General features: G+C 46.5%; 1 long non-coding RNA gene across 1 annotated transcript; it reads right to left on the reverse strand.

The window, feature by feature from the left end:
• Nucleotides 1-2,297: 2,297 nt before the first annotated feature.
• Nucleotides 2,298-5,421, reverse strand: LOC120401807. The gene is made up of 3 exons (XR_005596752.1): nt 5,375-5,421; nt 5,038-5,098; nt 2,298-2,362 (listed from the first exon to the last, which is right to left on the reverse strand). It is a non-coding gene; the product is annotated as an uncharacterized LOC120401807 (long non-coding RNA).
• Between the last annotated feature and the right edge of the window lie 14,832 nt (nt 5,422-20,253).

Here is a 20,253-nt window from a genome sequence, read left to right on the forward strand (position 1 = left end):
TTAAAGGGCTGGCCTACTCAGCAGAGTGATTAGGTAGAACTGGCACCTTCTTGGTCAACAGTCTTGCTTTCTGTGTGCATTCAGAGCACACACAGAGATTTTAATGACACCCCTCCCACCCAAACTTTTACAGATTATCACTCTTATTAGCTCTATGGAATCAAACTAAGTGAGCTCTAGATTCTATTCCTTTCACATTAAAGACTTAGTCCTACTCCCACTGGTGTTAGTGGCAAAGCTTCCATTGACTCAGTGCAGGATCAGCCCCTAAGGGCACGATTTACTAAAATTCAGTCAGCCACCAGTGTGCAAACCCATCAAAGGCAATCAGGTTGTACAGATGTCACTGAGGGGATAATTTGAAGGCCATGGGTGTTATGCAGATGTAACAGGGTGTGTAATTTGAAGGTAACTGGTTGCACAGGTATCACTCAGTGCCTAAACTGACCTGCAGAACCTGTCTCATTAGTAATGATATATAAGAAGATAAGAACTCCAGCTTGACTCTCAGCTCTCAGGTTATTTGAAGGGCTGGCAATTTAAAAATATATATTTTGATTTGTAAAATGAACACATTTGATGAGGAAATCACTGAGACAATTAACCTGGAACCCCACGAGGCCATTTTATTCAGGCACTTTTCAGTGTAAACCCACATTTTGCATTTAGCAAATAAGTGAAAATACTTTGTACTTCTTTGGTGGCCTCCATTTTATAGCATTTTACAGACAAATAAGTTAAGATTCAGCAATCCTATGAAATATTGCCATTCCCATCATAGATAGGTGAACTGGGATACAGGCCAAAACCTTCCAAAGTAACCTCCGATTTTGGTGTCTGACTTGATGACCTCTGAAAAATCAGGCCCCAGATGTATCATGTGAGGCACCCAAAATTAGAGGATACTTTGGCCAAAGAGACTTGTCTGTGAAATCTGTGGCAAAGCCAAGACCCCCTATCTACTGGCTCACAGTCCTGTGCCTTAACTGTAATAGGCATTATTAACTCACATGTTAAGAAATGAAAATTAACTTTTGATTTGCAAGTTTGGTAAAATTTGTTGGCCATACATTCAATGCATCAAAGATACAGTATTAAAATATATTTTCTACCATAATGTTCTTGGGTATGGAAATATTCTTGCAGGTGGAAGGTTTACACTGTGGAAGGCCATTTTTCATCTCTACCATGATGTCCTTCCAAAGGAGGCTGTGGGGAAGAAACAACTAGGGTGACCAGATGTCCCAGTCCTGATTTCTGGAACTTTTTCTTACATAGGCATCTATTAGCCCCCACCCCATGTCCTGATTTTTCACACTTGCTATCTGGTCAACCTAGAAACAACACTCAGGTGTCCTGACCATGACATCTTCCACTAAATGTTTTTTAGTGGCTATGCTGATTAGCTCTCTTGTTTTGTTGCAACCACCTCTTTCTAAGTATATTTTCCAAGAGAGGGGTTCCCTCACTTGCCAGTACAGACCCTGAGTGAATTTGTCCTATAGATTCATTAATATTAATTTCCCTTTGCTAATCTAGAGTTTATGTGAACGTTCCCCAGTTTGAAAAATGTTGATCACAGAACACACAAAACATCCAACTAAGTCTGAGATGCAGCTAAGAAATAAATTCTTAGTGCAAAGAAGACAATTTGTTTGCTTAATTAGTAGGGGACAGAAAAAGAGTGCTCCAAAGATGGCAGTAATGGAGGAGCTAGCATCACCTTATTACTCAAATGAAGACAATGACAATTGTTAGTGAAGAATATCCTGTCAGGAACTCAGGAACTTGCTTTCCTATTGATGATCAGGTCAATGCAGGGGTCCAAACTTGGGGACCTCTCGAGGACCTTTCCAGCCCTACATTTCTATGGTTGTCAGAGCTACAGATGTCATCATAGAGCAAATGAGCTATAGCAAGTTCAAGACACTTGCTGCTGCTCTCGGGAAAAAAACCCAAGACTTATGCCACAATGCAGTCTTTATTTGCCATGAGGAAGTTTGAAGTATTTCTTCCTGGAATGCAGAACTCCATTTTTTCATATTAATGAGATTTAAAAAATTTATGTAATTCCTACACAGCCACATCCTGCCATGTCATAACTATCCAGCCTCCTGAAAGCTCCTGACAGCCTCAGGTTATGACATAGTCACATTTTGTGAGCAAATTATAGTGTGAGAGCACTGTTCAAAGAGGCCAATGATTAACTGGGCATGGAAACTGAAGAGGTGACTAGTTAGCACCAAAAATACACGGCTTCTAGTCTCCAGGGAACCTGACTCAGACAACTAACTCACCTCACATTGTTATATAGTAGTGATTTCTAGTCACGACCAAGCAGGGCAAGACTTGATCCAGTATCCTAAAGGGACAAAATTTGAAATGAAGGTTTGGGGAACCACCTTTGATATGTCCGTTCCTCTTGTGTGTGCCTGTGGGAAATCAGACAAAGAATAGCATAGTCATCTCCTGCCTCAAACAATGGAAGGACTGTAATGAGTGTACATTAAGGCCTCAGTTTGGTTTGGAGGACTTTTTTAAATCCTCATCCAATTCCCATTGAAGTAAATGGAAGGACTCCCATTGACATCAGTGGCTGTTGGATTGGATCCTATGTACATAAGGTACTAGTGTAATAAAGGTACTAGGAGCAATTATACTGAGAAGATAAAGTATTTTGATTTATTACTATATGGTAATCAAGTTTTTCTTTTAATCGGTTTTTAGGTGCAGGAGCAGCAGAATTAACCATCACTGCAGAAATGAAAATCCAATGATTTTTTTAGACACTATTCAAATTTAGATCCATCATTTGCAAGAGTTAACTATTGTTTTGTGTTAGTTTAAACTTGGGTGTCTGGGTCATCCACAAACATATGTTCTGTCACATGCAGATAAGGTCAATGAGATGTTTTTGGTGTCAAGAGGGAAACGTCTCACATTTCTGGAATGACGATGGCAAGATTTATAAAGTTTTCACTGGCTGGAAAAGAAAAGAAAAGGAAAGAAAGCAGAAACATCTGCTGGAGTCATGAGTGGATTGTTGGCTAAGTTCAATCAGCAGGGGAGTCTGAAATAGATCATTCTGCCTTCAGCAGTGGGCGTTAGTGGAGTCATCAAGACTAAGTACTACAGTGGAGGCCAGGACACACCTACAGGGAATGAAACCATTTGAAAAAGTAAAATAATCCCCAGAAATCTGAGCAAAGGAGCCAGCAACTGATCTTATATTCCTGTGTTCACACAAATAAATAATCTCTTATTAAAGAAGAAGACAAACACTTTTGATTTTGAGTCTGGTATGATTGAGCAATGTTATTCCAAACACCAGAAGAGACGAAGTCAGATGTGAAAGAGGTGGCTACGATATTCTTACCGGTCTTACTGCCCAAAAGTTCTGTGATCCTATACCGGCCACCACACCTAAAACTAGGAGGATAGACTATGAGCTCTGATGCTGGTTATTACATTCCTAATGCTGTGTTTTGTATCAGAAAATGTTCCTGTAATAACAGATCAGTAGCAGAAGTAAAACATACCATGAGCAACGCAGTAATAGAATCAGAGCCACAAATCAGAACTACTTCCTCCTTTTAGGTTTTAAGCTAAGATCAAAAGAGGGCTTGGTAATCACCAGGGGACTTTATCACTAATGTGTATGTGCTAGCTCACTGGCACTAAAATACAAACAGCATGAAGAGCAACATAGGAACAACGATATGTCCATTTCCCACAACAGTTATCCCCCTCCCCCGCACCTCCCCATAAATAAACCAGCAGTTGCACATGTTCTCTAAAGTCATGGCCTCCTATCAGGAGCTCACATGAAAGCACTGACTGTATTTTCCATTAGCTAACTTCTAAAGAGAAACTTCCAGATTCCCAAAGCACATACTGTAAAACAGTTCTGGCAGCAGATTGACTAGGATCTTCCACAGCCCATGACTAGTGACCTAATTCGAAATAGTTTGAAGCATCACACAATAGAACTGGGTCTCAAGAACATTCTTTATCCTGCATGTGGTTGGGAAGAGCTCTTTCTGATCTACACTGTCTTTATGCAACATGCGTGCCTAGAAAGAACTGGTGTTGTAGGACAGCGAGGGGCTTATGAGTTTGTCTCAAGTGAATATTGAATGACACTTAATTCAAGCAAACTGAGCAGCTGTGGTCAGCTATTTACCTTGATGGCCTGAAAGCTTAACTGAGTAAATGTGTTAAAATTCTGATCCCGTGACTGCACTAGCATGTTTCCACAGTTAAATTGATCAGGCTCCAGACATGAATAACTCTTCACAGTTGCTGCAAATTGATTTCTTCCCTTTAAATGATGGCCAAGTGCCCAAATGAAATATCACTGCTCTTTTATTACATCTTCATTGCTGCTAGAAAGCTAGTACCTTAGGCCCAGATTTTTAAAGAAATTTAGGCTTTGCAACAGTCAGTTTGTAATGCCTAGTCAGGTAAGCATTTCAATGCTGAGTGGAACAACACCTAAATAGCTGTTAAAAGCTTACTGTGAAAATGTCAGATATCTGGCATTAAATCTGGCTTGAAATAATTTGGGACTTTAAGCATGTTCCTCAGTGCCTGCTTCACCTTCTCAAACCAGGACTTTGGAGCCAGAGATTATTTATTTTACATATTGATAATGAATAGCAGCCCTGTTTTGCCATAGCAATTTTTGCAAGAAAAATCATTCACAGCAATTTGATATGTTCCAGATTTGTGACTGATCTACTATTAATTATTATTATTAATTTTTCTGGCAAAATTTTCTCTCCTGACTTCAAGATCTGTGGGATTCTTCCCAGGACATAAGGAAGAAACAATGACTACAACTGAGTGAACAAATATTTTTTCAGTTCAGTGACTGAACAGAAAGATCCCCTCACCAAAATGACAAACCCTCCACCCCGGAAAATTGTTTGGGCTGAATGAAATTTCACACGTCAATTTGAAATTACATTTCTTTTAGAAAATGGCATTTTGAAATGAAATGTTGAAACGGCTCATTTTGAAAGTGTCAAAACTAACCATTTTGATGTTTTCAGAATGTTTCTATTTTCTTTTTTTTCCAGCGAAAAATATTTGTGCCCTAAACATAAACAAACAAATAAATAAAATGCATTTTTGGTGAATTTACTATTTGCCAACAACAACAAATCACAATGCTGCCCCTCCCCTCAAAAAAACCAGGAATGTGTGCCTCCTGTGATTCCCCATGGCATAAGAGCAACCCTCAAAATAATACTGTTATGTATACAATATCTTTCATCCTGCAGCATTCCAAAGAATTTATAAGAGATTTAACATTTACATATAGTGCCATAGGTGTTTGTGTGTACACACACACACACACCACTCTGATTACCATTGAAATGCACCATCCCAGAAGTGGAGTGTAGAAGCTATTTTCCATAGTACACAGCAGCACTACACAAGGAGAGAAAATAAAAAGTAAAATCATATCAGATTACAGAAATTAAACTTTAGCCAGGAAGACTATAGTTAGCCAGTTGGCATTGAGTGGGATATGGTGGGCTTACCCTCCAACTGTTGTGAATAGTGTCATTGGCTCTTTAATCACCACTTATAGTCAGGACCTTAGTTTTGCATCACCTTCAGCAGCACAGTGAGCACCCATAAATATTTCAAAGTTAACATAAATACCTCAGATCAATCAGAAATATGAACACAATAGAGTGGAATGCTTCCAGGAAGAAGGACATTGCCCTTCAGTCAGAGTCTTTTGGGACAAAGTAGATACCCCCTTAAGCAAAAATCTTAAACATAATACAGCTCGTCATATTGGGTATGTGAATGCATTTACACAAACTGACTAGGACGTTACCTTATACACGTTTGCCACACAGATTTTTCTTCAAGAAACTACCCATACCGAGAAGTCCCACTATTATTATCTTGGAGGAAGCTGGGAAGAAAATGGTTAACACCCGCTGTATATCCCAATCAGATTAAATCTGGATTTATAACTGTGTCACTTTACTCACATAGGACCCTATCCCACTGGAAAAGTCCCACCCATTTTAATAGGAACAGGATTTGAAGTTCACAATTTAAGATGTGGTAACAAAATGGTATATGTTTTTAGCACTTTCTATTTCCTTTCCAGTATGAGCAATGATGAAATTTGGAGGCAGGCTGGGGGTGGGGAATTAAAAAGAGCTCCTGTAACTGATCCCTTCACAGAAATGCAGTGCTTAAAACTATGTCTGGCTAATCACATTTTCTACAAGCTTTCATTTGCCCTATAGTGAAGGAAGCTAGGCCTAGCAGAAGCAGCAGGAGGCAGAAAAAAACAGGGGGGTAGGGAGGGGGGGACGGACGGGGGGTTATATGGACACCCGATTTTTTAGGGATTTCCCTCCACCCCCCCCCCCCCCATCCGGTCGTCGCGTCGTCTTGTCCGACATCTCGGGACCGCCTGGGCTAAAACCGCCTGCTGCCCGCCGCGGCGCCGCCGGCTCCACCCTGGGGGGCTCGGCGGCGCGCGCCCCGGCAGGAGCCTGCAGTGCAGCCCCAGGCAGGCGAGGAGGTCTCCGCCGCGTGCTGCGGGGGCGGGGCTTGCAGGCGCCGGCAGCAGCAGGGCCAGCTCCACGTTTTGCCACCCCAAGCGGCAGGAGTGGGGGGAAAAAAAAAAAAAAAAAAAAGCCGCAACCGCGATCGGCGGCAGCTCCACCGCGCCGCTTTCTTCCCCCACCCCCGCCCCGCCTTCCCTCCTCGACCCGACCTGACCCGCAACCCTAGGAGCCAGAGGGACCTGCCTGCCGGATGCTTCCCGGGAGCCACTCCAGGTAAGCACCCGCTGTGACTCACCTTGCTCCTTGGCAGGTCCCTCGAGGGGAGGGAGGGGCTCTGCATGCTGCTGGTGCCTGCAAGCCCCGCTCTCCGGCTCCAGCAGCTCCCATTGGCGCCTTTCCTGGCCAATGGGAGCCACCAGCCACGGAGCTCGTGCTTGTGGCGGGTGCAGCACGTGGAGAGTCTGCAGACTCCATTTGCCGCATCTCACCCTAGGAGCCAGACACCTCCCAGCAGGGCTGGTGAGTGCAGCCAGGGAAGGGGGCAGGGTGTGATGGTGAGTGTTTGGGAGGTGTGTGTGGGGATGCTGGGCTGTGAGGGTGTGGAGGGCGCTGGGCAGTGGGGGAGGTTTGTGTGTTTTGGGGTGCTAGGCAGTGGGGGCCTGTTGGGGTGCTGGGAAGTGGGGGAGATCTGTGTGTGTCACTGGGCAGGGGGGATCTGTGTGGGGCATTGTGTAGTTGTGGTGGTGGGGCTGTGGGGAAGGGCACAGGGAGGGATGGAGGGGAAATCTGTATGTATTGGGAAACTAGCAAGTGGGGGTGTTCTGTGTGGGGTGCTGGGCAGCTGTGGTGGGGCTATGGGTGGGGGGGTGCTGGGTAAGGGTGGTGGTGTGCACAACACTGTGCATTTGTTGTGGGGGAGCTCTGGGCATAGTGGGTTCAGGGGGTGCAAGACATAATGGATCCAGGGGGCACTGGGCAGGGGAGCTGTGTGGCGCAGCATGGGCCCACCCCCAACAGGAAGGGGCATGCTGGTAGCACAGGGCCAGCCGGACCAGTGTGCCTCTGGCCATGCCATGCATGCCCCATTTCCCCTGGCCGGCCCTGCCCTTCCTGCTGCTCACCTCCTCAACTGAAGGCAGGGGTAGGAAATGCAGTGGTGGGTCCCGGCAGTGCTTACTTGAGGTGGCTCCCAGAAAACGGCCGGCAGGTCCCTGAGGTAAGTGTCAGAGGCTGCATCCTCCTCCACAGCAGAGTGTGTGCAGACCGGTCCACCTTGCTCATGGCAGAGCTAAGGAAAGGAGGCACCTGCCTCTGCACATGCTGATTCTACGCAGGGCAGGCTGGGGCTGAGAACTGCTAAGCTGCTGCCCAGTTCACTTACCCACATTAGCAAGCAGGGATTGCACCTGGCAGCGTACATCTGCTTGATGTACAATCGGGACGCCATTTGTCCCAATATTCAGGTAAAATTTTACATTTGGTAGTGAAATAGAAAATTAGTTGATTGGGAATGTCCCATTAAACCCGACTGTGATCGGTTATCTACTGGCAATTTTGGTTTTTCAGGTTGTTTTCCGGTGTAACACAAATTTACAGTAGGAATATGTAGTTTACAGTTCTGAACCACAGTGCATACCGTAGGACAAACTACAGTGAGCACGTAATAACACGTAAGAAGCACAGAGACTGCTCAGTTCTTTTCAGTGGCTAGCTATCTAGCTAACGGTCTTCAGCCGAAAACCCCACCTGAAATGGCAACGGCAAGGGAGGACCGAACTACCAAAAAACAAAAAAGACAGTGCAGATACAGGACAGAATGGGAAGCCACTTACACCTGGATTCGGAAATCCTATGAGTGTGATACAAAGCCTTTTGTAAAGCATGCAGGAAGGAATTTAGCATTTGCCATGGTGGTGAGTCTGATGTTAAGCATCATGCTGAATCAAAAATCATGGACAAAACACCCAGACTCACAAGAGCAATACCCTGGTCTCACATTTTTTCAGCAAGCCAAATGAATCCTTCAATAACAAGGTTATCGCTACTGAGCTAACTCAAGTTTACCACACAGTAGTCCATCAACACTCCTATCGCTCATGTGACTGTGAACTTAAACTGGCGCCTACCTTGTATCCAGATTCAACGATTGCGAAGCACGTCAGCTGTGGCCGGACTAAAGCGGAGGCATTGATCAAAAATGTGCTGTCACCGCTCTCAACAGAATTTTTAAAAGACCTCAGCAAACCAGATGGTCCCTATTTCTCAGTTGCCACAGATGCATCTAACAAGGGCAATGTGAAAACTTTCCCCTTATCACTGAGATACTGGACACCTGAACATGGGGTCCAAGATAAACTGTTAGACTTCTATGAGCAAAGTGAAGAGACTGCAGAGGCAATAAGCACCACATTACTTGAAAAACTTGCGACACACAAACTAGACCTAAACAAAGTGTCTTCCTACTGTGCTGATAATGCAAACGTGAATTATGGAAAGCGACAATCCATGTACCAGAATTTAAAAAAACAAAATGAAAATATCTTGCCAGCAAACTGCCCTGCCCATGTTGTGCACAACGCCGTGAAACATGCTAGCAATACCCTACAAGTTGACATTGAGATGATTAAGATGTTCAATCATTTCAGCAGTTCCGCTAAGAGAGTAGCAGCATTGAAGGATATGTTTGACTTTGTGGATATGGAGTATGCCACTTTACTGCGCCATGTTCCGACGCGCTGGTTGAGTCTTTTCCCAGCTGTAAACAGGCTTGTAAATATGTGGCAGGCTGTTAAGTGCTACTTTGTTTCTCTGGGCAGTGAGAAGTGCCCAACATTTCTATGGATGCTGTTCTCAGACAGGGAAAATGGTGAACAGGTGAGGGGCCTAGCAAAGTTGAGGTTCATCTGTTTTTCCTCCAGAATGTCCTGAAAATCTTCAATGATACTGTGCTCTGTTTGGAAAATGAGAGTATGACAGCATGTGAAGTGTATGCCATAATGAATACTCTGAGAATTAAACTTCAGCAACGGAAAAATGACATATTCTTTGGCTCCAAAGTTGAAAGTGCATTAACTGAGATGCTGCCTGTCACTGCTGCATGTCTCCAGAAAGACTTCATGAAATTTTACGATGTGTCGATCCTATATTTGGAGAAATGGTTTGATTTTTCAACAACTGGCTACTTGTTCAATAGCCAGTGCTTGAACATCAAAGTTAATAGGGTATTCGAATACAAGGATCTGTCTGCGGCCGTGACAGCTGTAAACCTTCAGAAAACAGTGGATCTTGATCAGCTCTATGATGAATACTGTATCATCAAAGACATCAACTCCAAGTTGGAGCCTGGAAACTATTAAGTTGGGGAACTCTGGTCTCAAGTGCTGAGAAACAAGGACAGTAGCACTGAATTCCTGAACATGGCAAAGCTGGTGTCATACGTGCTCAGTATACCCGTAAGCAATGCATACTCAGAGCGTGTATTTTCAATCATGAAAGGTGCATGGACTGATGTCTGGAATCGAAGCAGCATAGACTTGGTGCGGAGTGAAACCCTTGTCAAAATGAATTTCCGGATGAGTTGCAAGGACTTCTACAGCTTTGTGATTGCCCAGAAGCAAGTCATGACTATGGCAAAGTCATCCAAGAAGTACTAGACTTCTGGCATATCTGAGAGGTCTGCAAATTGGGAAGTTGATTTATTGACTGAATAAAAAACCCGGCCCTTTACCCCTGTTGTTTGTTTAGTGTACAAATAAATCTGTATGTTTAAATATGTATTATGACTAAGTCTATAATTTAGACTCACTGATTCCAGACCTGTGTGATGTAGTTTGCTTCAGCTGTCAGTGGCTGAAGCTGGGGCTGAAGGCAGGACTGGGGGCCTCCCCTCTGTGACTGCGGCTGGAGCCAGAGCTAGAACTGGGACCCTTTGCTCCCCTGCCCTGCAACTGGATCTGACTTTGCAACCAGGATTCTGTGCCCCTGTCCTGCAGCTTCAGCCGGGGGCTGGAGCTGGAACCCTGTGCCCCTGGCCCCATGGCTTCTACTGGGGGCTGGAGCTGGGGCCATGAGTCCTTGCCATGTGGCTTGTGGTGTGGGCTGCAGCAGGGGCTGTACAATCCCTCTCACAGCTTCCTAGGGCTGTGTGCCCCCTCTCATGGCTCTGGTCGGGGCTGTGCACCTGTGTTTATCGTCATTGTCTCTCCCCCCCCCCTCCCCCAATGTGTCCTGATATTTCACTCTTGCGATCTGGTCACCCTATTTGGGGGACAGAAGCAGATCATGGCCACAGAAATGCCTACTATATAAGGAGCCCAATCCTACTCCCTCAATTTACCAGAGCAGTTCCATACAAATCAAGGGGACTACTCATTTGAGAAAGGCAAAATGGGGAAGGAAAAGGAGTGAGCGAGCCAGCCCCAGCAGAGAGGAGGAGTGGGTTCTGAGTAGATGAACCAGCAGGATACTCCAGAGAGGAGTCCTCACTGCTAGACAGCAGAGTGAAGAGGGCTCAGGCAGGCCAACCACAGAGTAGACTAGATAAAAATCAGCCTTGTTTCAGACAGATATGGGTTGTTGAAAAGGAGTTGTTACAGAGGAGGCTTAGTTTACCTGGAGCAACTGATTGTCTTAACCTCTGTCAATCACAGCTGTGGAGGGATAGATTTTCTATGCCTTAGTGTCAGTCTGCATCCCTATCTTCTGACTATTATTCAGACTGCAGACTAGATCCAAATAAAAAGTCATTATCAAATAATTTGTCAGACTAGAGGGGAAGCATCCACTTTCAAAGCAAATCTGCCACAGTGTTAATGAAGTAATTGGCAAAGGGGAATGAGAAGTGCTGAGGCTTTTCTAAATGTACATGCCTAGTCTAGGGGGGAAAATGAAACCACCTCTAATTCCTTATTATATAAAATCCTAGGATCAGATGCCACATGTCTGACCCAGGTTTTCTGTTAAGGAAACTTCTACAAGCTACATATAGAAACTATATACAGCAGCTCATTTGAGAGATCAGTTCAGTGCAGAATGATGCACTGTACTTCAAGCCCTGGAGATTTATAACTGCAGGTGGCACCTTCCCTCACTCAAGTCTGGTCTACACTACAGAGTTAGGTCAACGTAAGGAAGCTTACGTTGACTTAACTGTAAGTGTCTACACTACAATGTAGCTCCCACCAATGTAACTCACCCACTACACCGACTTAATAACTTCATCTCCACGAGAGGCATAGCGCTTAGGTTAATGTAGTTAGGTCGACGACACTGCATCATTTACATTGCCTGTTGCTGCCTTTCAGAAGTCATCCCACACTGACAGTTAAATCAGTGAAAATGCTCCTGGTGAGGACGTTCACTGCCGACACAAGGAGCATAGTGTGGACATGTAAACACGATTTAATTACTGCAGTGGCTGTATGTCAATGTAACTTAGGTTGACTTAATTTTGTAGTGTAAACTTGCCCTGAATATGAAGCAAGGCCAACCAAGAACAAGAGCCAATCTACACTAGGAACTTACAATATTATAGTTATGTCTCTTGGGTGTGAAAAATCCACACCCCTGAAAGAGATAGCTGTACCAATCAAACCCCCAGTGTAGACAGCACTAGGTCAAAGGAAGAATTCTTCCATTGACCTAGCTTCCACTTCTCTGGGAGGAAGATTACGACAGCAAAGGGAGAACCCCTCCCATCAGCATAAGTAGTGTCTACACTGAGGGCTTGGCTACACTTGCGAGTTACAGCACAATAAAGGAGCCCTGGGCGCACTAGCTCATTACCCGTCCACGCTGGCCAGGCACGTAGAGTGCTCTGGCTCTGCGGCTACAGCGCTGCTGGTACTCCACCTTGGCGAGAGGAATAATATTTGCTGCACCTTGGCTACAATGCTTGGGCATCAGTGTGAACGAGGTGTTGCGTTACTGTGCTTTGATTGGCCTCCGGAAATGTCCCATAATCCCTTAAATCAAGTGGCCACTTTTGTCATTGTTTTGAACTCCTGTAGGAATGCGGAAATTCCCTTTCAAAGCTCGGTTTCTGACAGCCGGCATGCAAGCCATTACTGTGGAATGCTGCATGTGAGAGAGAGGCTGGGGGAGAGGGAGGTCCGCTACTGTCTGAACTTACAGAACAGCATGCTGACATGCTCTCAGCCCTTCAAAAACCCACTCTCTCTCCCCCCACATACACACAACACACTCCCTGTCTCACTCCATGCCACCCCTCCCATTTTAAAAACACGTTGCAGTCACTTGCATGCTGGGATAGCTGCCCATAATGCACCACTCCCAATGTCACTTCAAGTGCTGCAAATGTGACCATGCCAGTGCGCTTGCAGCTGTCAATGTGGACAGACTGCAGCACTTTCCCTACTGAGCTCTACGAAGGATGGTTTAACTCAAAGTGCTCTACATCTGCAAGTGTAGCCATGCCCTATAGCTCTACAGAGGCACAGCTGCAGCTGCACTGCTGTAGTCTTTTAAGGGCATGGCTACACTTGCAGATGTAGAGCACTTTGAGTTAAACCAGCCTTCGTAGAGCGCAGTAGGGAAAGTGCTGCAGTCTGTCCACATTGACAGCTGCAAGTGCACTGGTATGGCCACATTTGTGGCACTTGAAGTGACATTGGGAGTGGTGCATTATGGGCAGCTATCCCACAGAGCACCTCTTCCCATTCTGGCACTGTGGCTTGTGGGAAGGGGGCGAGGGGTACAGGGCATTCTGGGTCTTGTCCCAACACCCCGTGATGCATTGGTTCGCATCCCAGCAATCCGTCTGCTTCTGTCCACAATTCGCACCATCTTTCAACTTTTTTTGTATCGCGTGCTCTGTCTTCCCTTTTGGTCTGCGGGAATGGAGCCTGAACTGCTGAGGAATATGCTGATGAGTCTTGCCAGCACATCACGTTTGTCAGTCAAGTTATTCTTTAAGATCCAAAGTGACAGTGAGGACTCAGACGATGATATCGACTCAAGTAATGCATACAATACAAGCTTGCTTGTAGCATTCACGGACATGCTCACCACCATGGAATGGCACTTTGGGGCTCGGGAAACAAGCACTGAGTGGTAGGATCACATCATCATGCAAGTCTGGGATGATGAGCAGTGGCTGCAGAACTTTCGGATGAGAAAAGCCACTTTCATGGGACTGTTTGATGAGCTCGCCCCCACCCTGCGGCGCAAGGACACAAGATTGAGAGCTGCCTTGCTGGTGGAGATGCGGGTGGCTATTGCAATCTGGAAGCTGGCAACTCCAGACAGCTACTGATTGGTCACTAACCAGTTTGGAGTGGGAAAGTCGACCATGGGAATCGTGTTGATGCAAGTTTGCTGGGCCATTAATTGCATCCTGCTCAGAAGAACCGTGACTCAGGGTAACATTTATGACATTGTGGCTGGCTTTGCACAAATGGGTTTCCCTAACTGCGGAGGGATGATAAATTGGATGCATATTCCAATTCTGGCACCAGCCCATGTAGCCTCCAAGTACATTAATCGGAAGGGCTATTTCTCTATGGTTCTCCAGGCACTTGTGGATCACCGTGGGCATTTAGTTGACATTAACACATGCTGGCCCGGAAAGGTGAATGACTGTGGTGTTCAGATGTTGCTTGTGATTATTAGAACTGGGAGCACTGGCTGTTGGGAGTCTGAAAGGACAGGAAACGGGAAGGAGTTGGGGAGGCAGAGTGAGAGTTACAGAGGGTGCAGAAGCAGCTTGGTACAGAGGTTTCCACTTTAAAAATAATAAAGTCCTGTTGAAGTTTGTTAGTACCTTACCTGGTTCTTGGCCTGTTCAGGAAGCTGCAAGCTGGGACTTTTTTCCCAGACCAGAAGATCACCGTAGGGGAAGTCAAAATGTCCATTGTGATCCTTGGAGACCCTGCTTACCCTTTAATGCCATGACTCATGAAACCCTACACTGGAAACCTTGACAGCAGCAAAGAGCAATTCAACAACAGGCTGAGCCGGTGCAGAATGACTGTGGAGTGTGCTTTTGGCCATTTAAAGGGCCGCTGCTGCTCTCTGTATGGGAAGATGGACCTGGCCAATAACAGCATCTCCGCGGTTATATTCGCATGCTGCACCCTCCATAACATTTGTGAAGTGAAGGGTGAAAGATTCACTCAGGCATGGAACTCGGAGGTTCAACACCTGGAGGCTGAATTTGAACAGCCAGAGAGCAGGGCTATTAGAGGGGCCCAGCGCAGGGCTGCAAAGATTAGGGATGCCTTGAGGGAGCAATCTGAGGCTGAAAGCCACCAGTAATGTCTGGTGCCCTGCACCGGAGTGAAGTGCAGTGGTTCCAATGTTAGTAGGAATCTGTGTTTGCTATGTATGATACGCTGACTTGCAGTGCCTGTTGCTTTCCTGGGATAAGGTATCTTGTACTTTATGCAATAACAAAGAATGTTTTCAAAGCAAAAAAAAATCCATTTATTTAAAAGAAAATGCATTTATTGAAAAGAAACAACTGCTTGGGAAACAGAAAGGGCAAGGGGGTGGGGTGAGGAACAGTACAATCACAGATTTGCGTATGTCCTGTGATCATACTCAGCCTTTCTGTTTGGAATGCTGTGCAATGAGTGCTGCACTTCAGGATGGCTATACTGCAGTGTTATGGGGATTGAGTGCAGTGGGTAAGGGTCGTTGTTTTCAGGGCTGGGTGGTGAAGCTACAGGTGTTGGAGGCAGCTGGTGGCGATAAGAACCCGGATGTTGGGGAAAGTGGGTTGGAGGTGACATGGGGGCGCAAGGCAAAGAGTTTTGATACAAGGGCTGCAGGGGGCGGGGGCGGTAGTGCTCCACCTGCATGGCTACGAGCGCCTGGATCGAGTCCGCTTGGCGCTCCATGATGCTTATCAGCCGCTCTGTGCTTTGGTGCCAGCGCTCCTCATTCTGCTGGTGGACCCTCCTTTCATTCTCCTGCCACTCCTGAACTTTTTGATTTTTATTAAGGGAGTGCTGCATGACTTCATGCAGCATGTCCTCTTTGCTTCTACGTGGCCTCTTCCTGATTCTTTGCAGCCTCGCAGCCGGCGATAACATGGACGGCTGAGACCTCAACGTTGCATCTGTAAAGGCAAAATGCAACACTTAACAGAACAGCATTGTTCACACCAGACAGAGCAATGATTCCCCTGTACTTAAGGAGGGCAAGCACAGTCTACACAATAGCATAATTTGCCCATCCCAAAGCAAGAGCACATAACCCACGGGAGCCCCAAAATGGTGAGTAAGCACAGACCAAGAGGGACTGATTCTTTCATGGCTGTACTGTCCTCTGGGTTCCTGTGCCTTGGGGAGAGCCAACAGCTGCAGGGGGCCCCTATACTGAACACTGTCCCCACGTTTTCCACAGAAGTTCATCCTGGAAAATATCTCGGTGCTGAGGGTAACCTGGGAAGCAAGGGAGGGTCTTCTACTACAATGTGGCTTCTGCCCTGGCCCATATGCAGTTTGCCTGTGTGCAGCAATGGTCCCCCCGCCCCTCACAGCACAGTGGCGTGGACATGTTAGCTTGACTGGGACAAGGACCACAGTGGCTCTCCCGAGAAACCTGCACAAGCGCATTGCCCAAGTTCTGGCTGAGACCTTTGAAGAAATCACTGAGGCCAATTACCGCAATGTGAGAGAGCTCATCAACACCTTATTCTGCATCTAGGCATGCATGCAGCCCTAACCCTCGTCACCCCAAGAACCTGCACTGAACAATTTCCTTCCCAAAAATAAAAGCCACTTACCGGGCACCTGGTGTTTGTCCTTCCCCAAGCACTGGCCACCACGACTGGCTACCTTCCTCCTGGCTTGGGAACAGCTCCTGGCTGCATGCATCTAGGGATGCCGGGGTGTCTTCCTCCTCCTCAGCACCCTCGCTCCCGCTTTGCTCCTCCTCCTTCTCCTGCCTTGTTGGACTGGGCTCTGAAGTGTCCATGGTGGTACTTGGAGGGGGGGGGTCACCCCCAAGTATCACGTCCAGCTCTTTGTAAAAATGGCAGGTCACGGGGTCAGCAACGGAGCAGCTGTTTGCCTCGCGGGCTTTGTGGTAGGCATTCTGCAGCTCCTGCACTTTAATCCTGCACTGCAGAGCGTCCCAGTCATGGCCCCTTTCCATCATGTCCCTTGATATCTGCTCGAAGATATCATAATTCCTACAGCTGGAGTGCAGCCAGGACTGGACAGGTTCCTCCCCACAAACACTGAGGTCTAGCACCTCACCGTTGCTCCATACTGGGGATCACCTGGTGCGTGGAGGCATGGTCACCTGAAAAGATTCACTTAGTGCACTCCACGCCTGGCTGAGCAAACAGGAAGGGGATTTCAAAATTCTGAGAGAATTTAAAGGGAGGGTCTGACGGTTGGTCACCTGAGGGCAGGGCAGTAGAGTTCAAAGTGATGACCAGAGTGGCTAGAACAGGCATTGTGGGACACTTCTGGAGGCTGATCAGAGCGCATTAACAGACCAGGGTGTCCACGCTGGTGCCGCGGCGGTCCAGCGCCGGGGTTCATCAAATGTTATTTCACTTATCTAGGTAGAGTACCAGGAGCACTCTACGTGCCTTGCCGGTGTGGACGGGTTGTGAGTTAGAGCGCACCGGGCTGCTTTAATGCGCTCTAACTCGCAAGTGTAGCCATGCCCTAAGTGTGGACTTGCCTCAGGTTACAACATTCTTCCCTTAAACACCCTGGGAAAAAAATTCCAATTAAATAAATGCAATACATTTGTCTTTTCTTCATTATAAAGCCTATCATCACAGAGTAAAGTACTGTCTATAAGATGCTTTACATGTGTTTTGAATTTACCAAAACAAGACTGAGTCTTCTTAGTGCCCAATTTCACTGGATAGTTTGAGATCAGAACAGTAACAATTAATTACATTCTTTGCATTCACAGAAAAACTGGCATCTGAAGATCTAAACCTGGTATAAATATTAATTTAATAAGATGGATCTCTGCCAGGGCTTGTCTTCATGTACAGTGCTGAAGCTGTGCAGCTGCACTGGTGCAGTGGTAGCGTTTCAGTGAAGCTGCTACTACACAGATAGGAGAGCTTCTCCTGTCAGTTTAGTTAATCCTCCTCTGTGAGAGGTGCTAACTGCTTGTCTACACTTACATTTTATAGCGCTCTAACTTGCTGGCTCAGGGGGCTGAAAAATCACCTCCAAAAATTTGGCATGATGATGTGTTTTCTTTTACCCTAACAATATGACAGGACCAAGTTACAGGAAAAATAATGTTGTTTAAGAATGTTGTGAAGACTTTCTTTTCCCTGATTTTTGTTGACCTTCATTTTTTTTCTCTTTAACTTTTTACATGAACACAGGATGAGCAGCACATTAAGTCTGGCAGTTGAACATGTTTTCTTTGCTCAAAGAAATATAGAGCTTTAGGTGAATGCCTACTAGTCCTCCTTAAGGCTTCCACTCCACAGAAGAGGTATATGGAGGTTTCTTTCCTGCTATGACAATATCTTTGACAGCTAAAGAAATGTTTACTAAATAAAAATAGTGCTACCCCTTTGCTAAGTGGTAACATTTTTGAGGCTTTGTGGGTCAGTTTACTATTTGGAACAGAGATCAGTGGCCTGGAGTCCAGTATTTCCTTAGGGAAATTTGTTCATTTGCAAAATGTATAAGCCTTGTTTCCTCAAACAGTGGTAACAAACGGCACACAGGCACTCCCTTCTTGCAGAACCTTCAGGCCTGCACCGGTCTTGTCCACAGAAGCAGCTGTCATATAACTCTCTCTCTCCCCCTCTCCCCAGTGCCTCACTGCAGTCTCATAGTTTCAAAGTCTCCCAGTCCCCCAGTGCAGTGGTTCTCAACCACGGGCATGCGTACCCCTGGGAATATGCAGCCGTTTTCCAGGGGGTACATCAACTCATCTAGATATTTGCCTACTTTTACAACAGGCTACACAAAAAGCACTAGTATAGTCAGTACAAACTAAAATTTCATACAATGACTTGTTTATACTGCTCTGTATACTATAAACTGAAAAGTACAATATTTATATTCCAGTTGATTTATATGGGGAAAATGAGAAAGTAAGCACTTGTTCAGTGATAGTGTGTTATGACACTTTTATTTTTATGTCTGATTTTGTAAGCAAGTAGTTTTTAAGTGAGGTGTAACTTGGGTGTACACAAGACAAATCAAACCCCTGAAAGGGGTACTGTAGTCTGGAAAGGTTGAGAACCACTGTCCTAGTGGCACCTTGGGAAACCCCTAATCCAAATCTGCTTACTGAAACCACCTGGCCTAGAAAGGTAAACCTGGGTGAAGTGGGTTTTAGCCTACGAAAGCTTATGCTCAAATAAATGTGTTAGTCTCTAAGGTGCCACAAGTACTCCTTGTTCTTTTTACTCTCCATTTGTACAGTTACTCTGCAACACAAAGGCACGGCCGCCCGGGGGGGCGGGGGAATGGGGCTATTTGCCCCAGGCCCTGCAGGGGCCCCCACGAGAGTTTTTTGGGGGCTCTGGAGCGGGGTCCTTCACTCACTCCGGGGCCCCAGAGCTTCTTCCACTCCAGGTCTTTGGCAGCAATTCGGCGGCGGGCCCCCCCCCCACCAAATTCCCCAGGCCCCCTGAATCCTCTGGGAGGCCCTGCACAAAGGAACCTCACACACCTTCAACTGCCAAACAAAGGCAAGCACTTTAGCCCTTAAGGACTCTTGAGTGCTGTTACAGCATGGCTCCTTTAGCTCTCTGAGGAACTTCCTCTTGAGTGCTTCTACCTCAACAGCCCCAGTGTGCAAGCCATTAAGCACCTTCTGAATATGTTCTGAATATGTCCTTTTAGGTCTTGTCTACATACAAATATTGTACCCCTTTAATATACTGGTATAGTTAAGCAGTACACACCCCTCTTCCCTCTGTAGATGTAGTTATGAGTAAAAATGTGCCTTATACTGTTTTTTATAACTATTCCTGTAGGGAAGGGGAATAAACTAGGCCAGTATAAAGAACACTTTACATGAATACAACTGTGTTCACATGAGGGCTTATGCGGATTTAACTATTCCGGTGGTGTAGCGATGTGGTACTCACCACTTTGGCGCCTCCTGCTGGTCTCTGTCAGGAATTAACTCGTCCAGCTTCTGGAGCACCCTCTGCAGGTCGGTGATCCACCTTATTGCTGGCCCCCCATGTCCCTCCCAGGACCCCAGTGCCCCTTTCTCTGGGATGCTGCCCCTCTGGCAGTAACCCCTCAGTCTCAGGGTCTCCCCGCCAAGGGGAACCCCCACCCTCTATCCCCACCTTGCCTCAGTGTAAGGCTACTGCCAGTCACCAACTAGCCCCCATTCCCTGGGGCAGACTGCAATGTATGCCACTCATCACTGGCCAGGGGGGTTTGGGCCTGCTGCCTCTGTCTAGCCTTGGGCTGTCCCCTACCACCCCAGTACCTGTTTGGCCTTATACTAGGCCACAGCCTGGGGGGTTTCCAGGCCGGAGTTCCCCAGCTCCCTTGGCCTTCCCCCAGCCCTGCTCCTTGTCTCTAGCTCCCTGCAGCCAGGCCCATCTCCCTCTACAGCTAGAGCAGGGGTCGGCAACCTCTGGCATGTGGCTCGCCAGGGTAAGCACCCTGGCAGGCCGGGCCAGTTTGTTTACCTGCCGCGTTAGCAGGTTCAGCCGATCGCGGCTCCCACTGGCCATGGTTCACCATCCCAGGCCAATGGGGGTGGCAGGGAAGCAGCTCGG

Source organism: Mauremys reevesii, linkage group 3, assembly GCF_016161935.1.
Source record: "Mauremys reevesii isolate NIE-2019 linkage group 3, ASM1616193v1, whole genome shotgun sequence".
NCBI lineage: Eukaryota > Metazoa > Chordata > Testudines > Geoemydidae > Mauremys > Mauremys reevesii.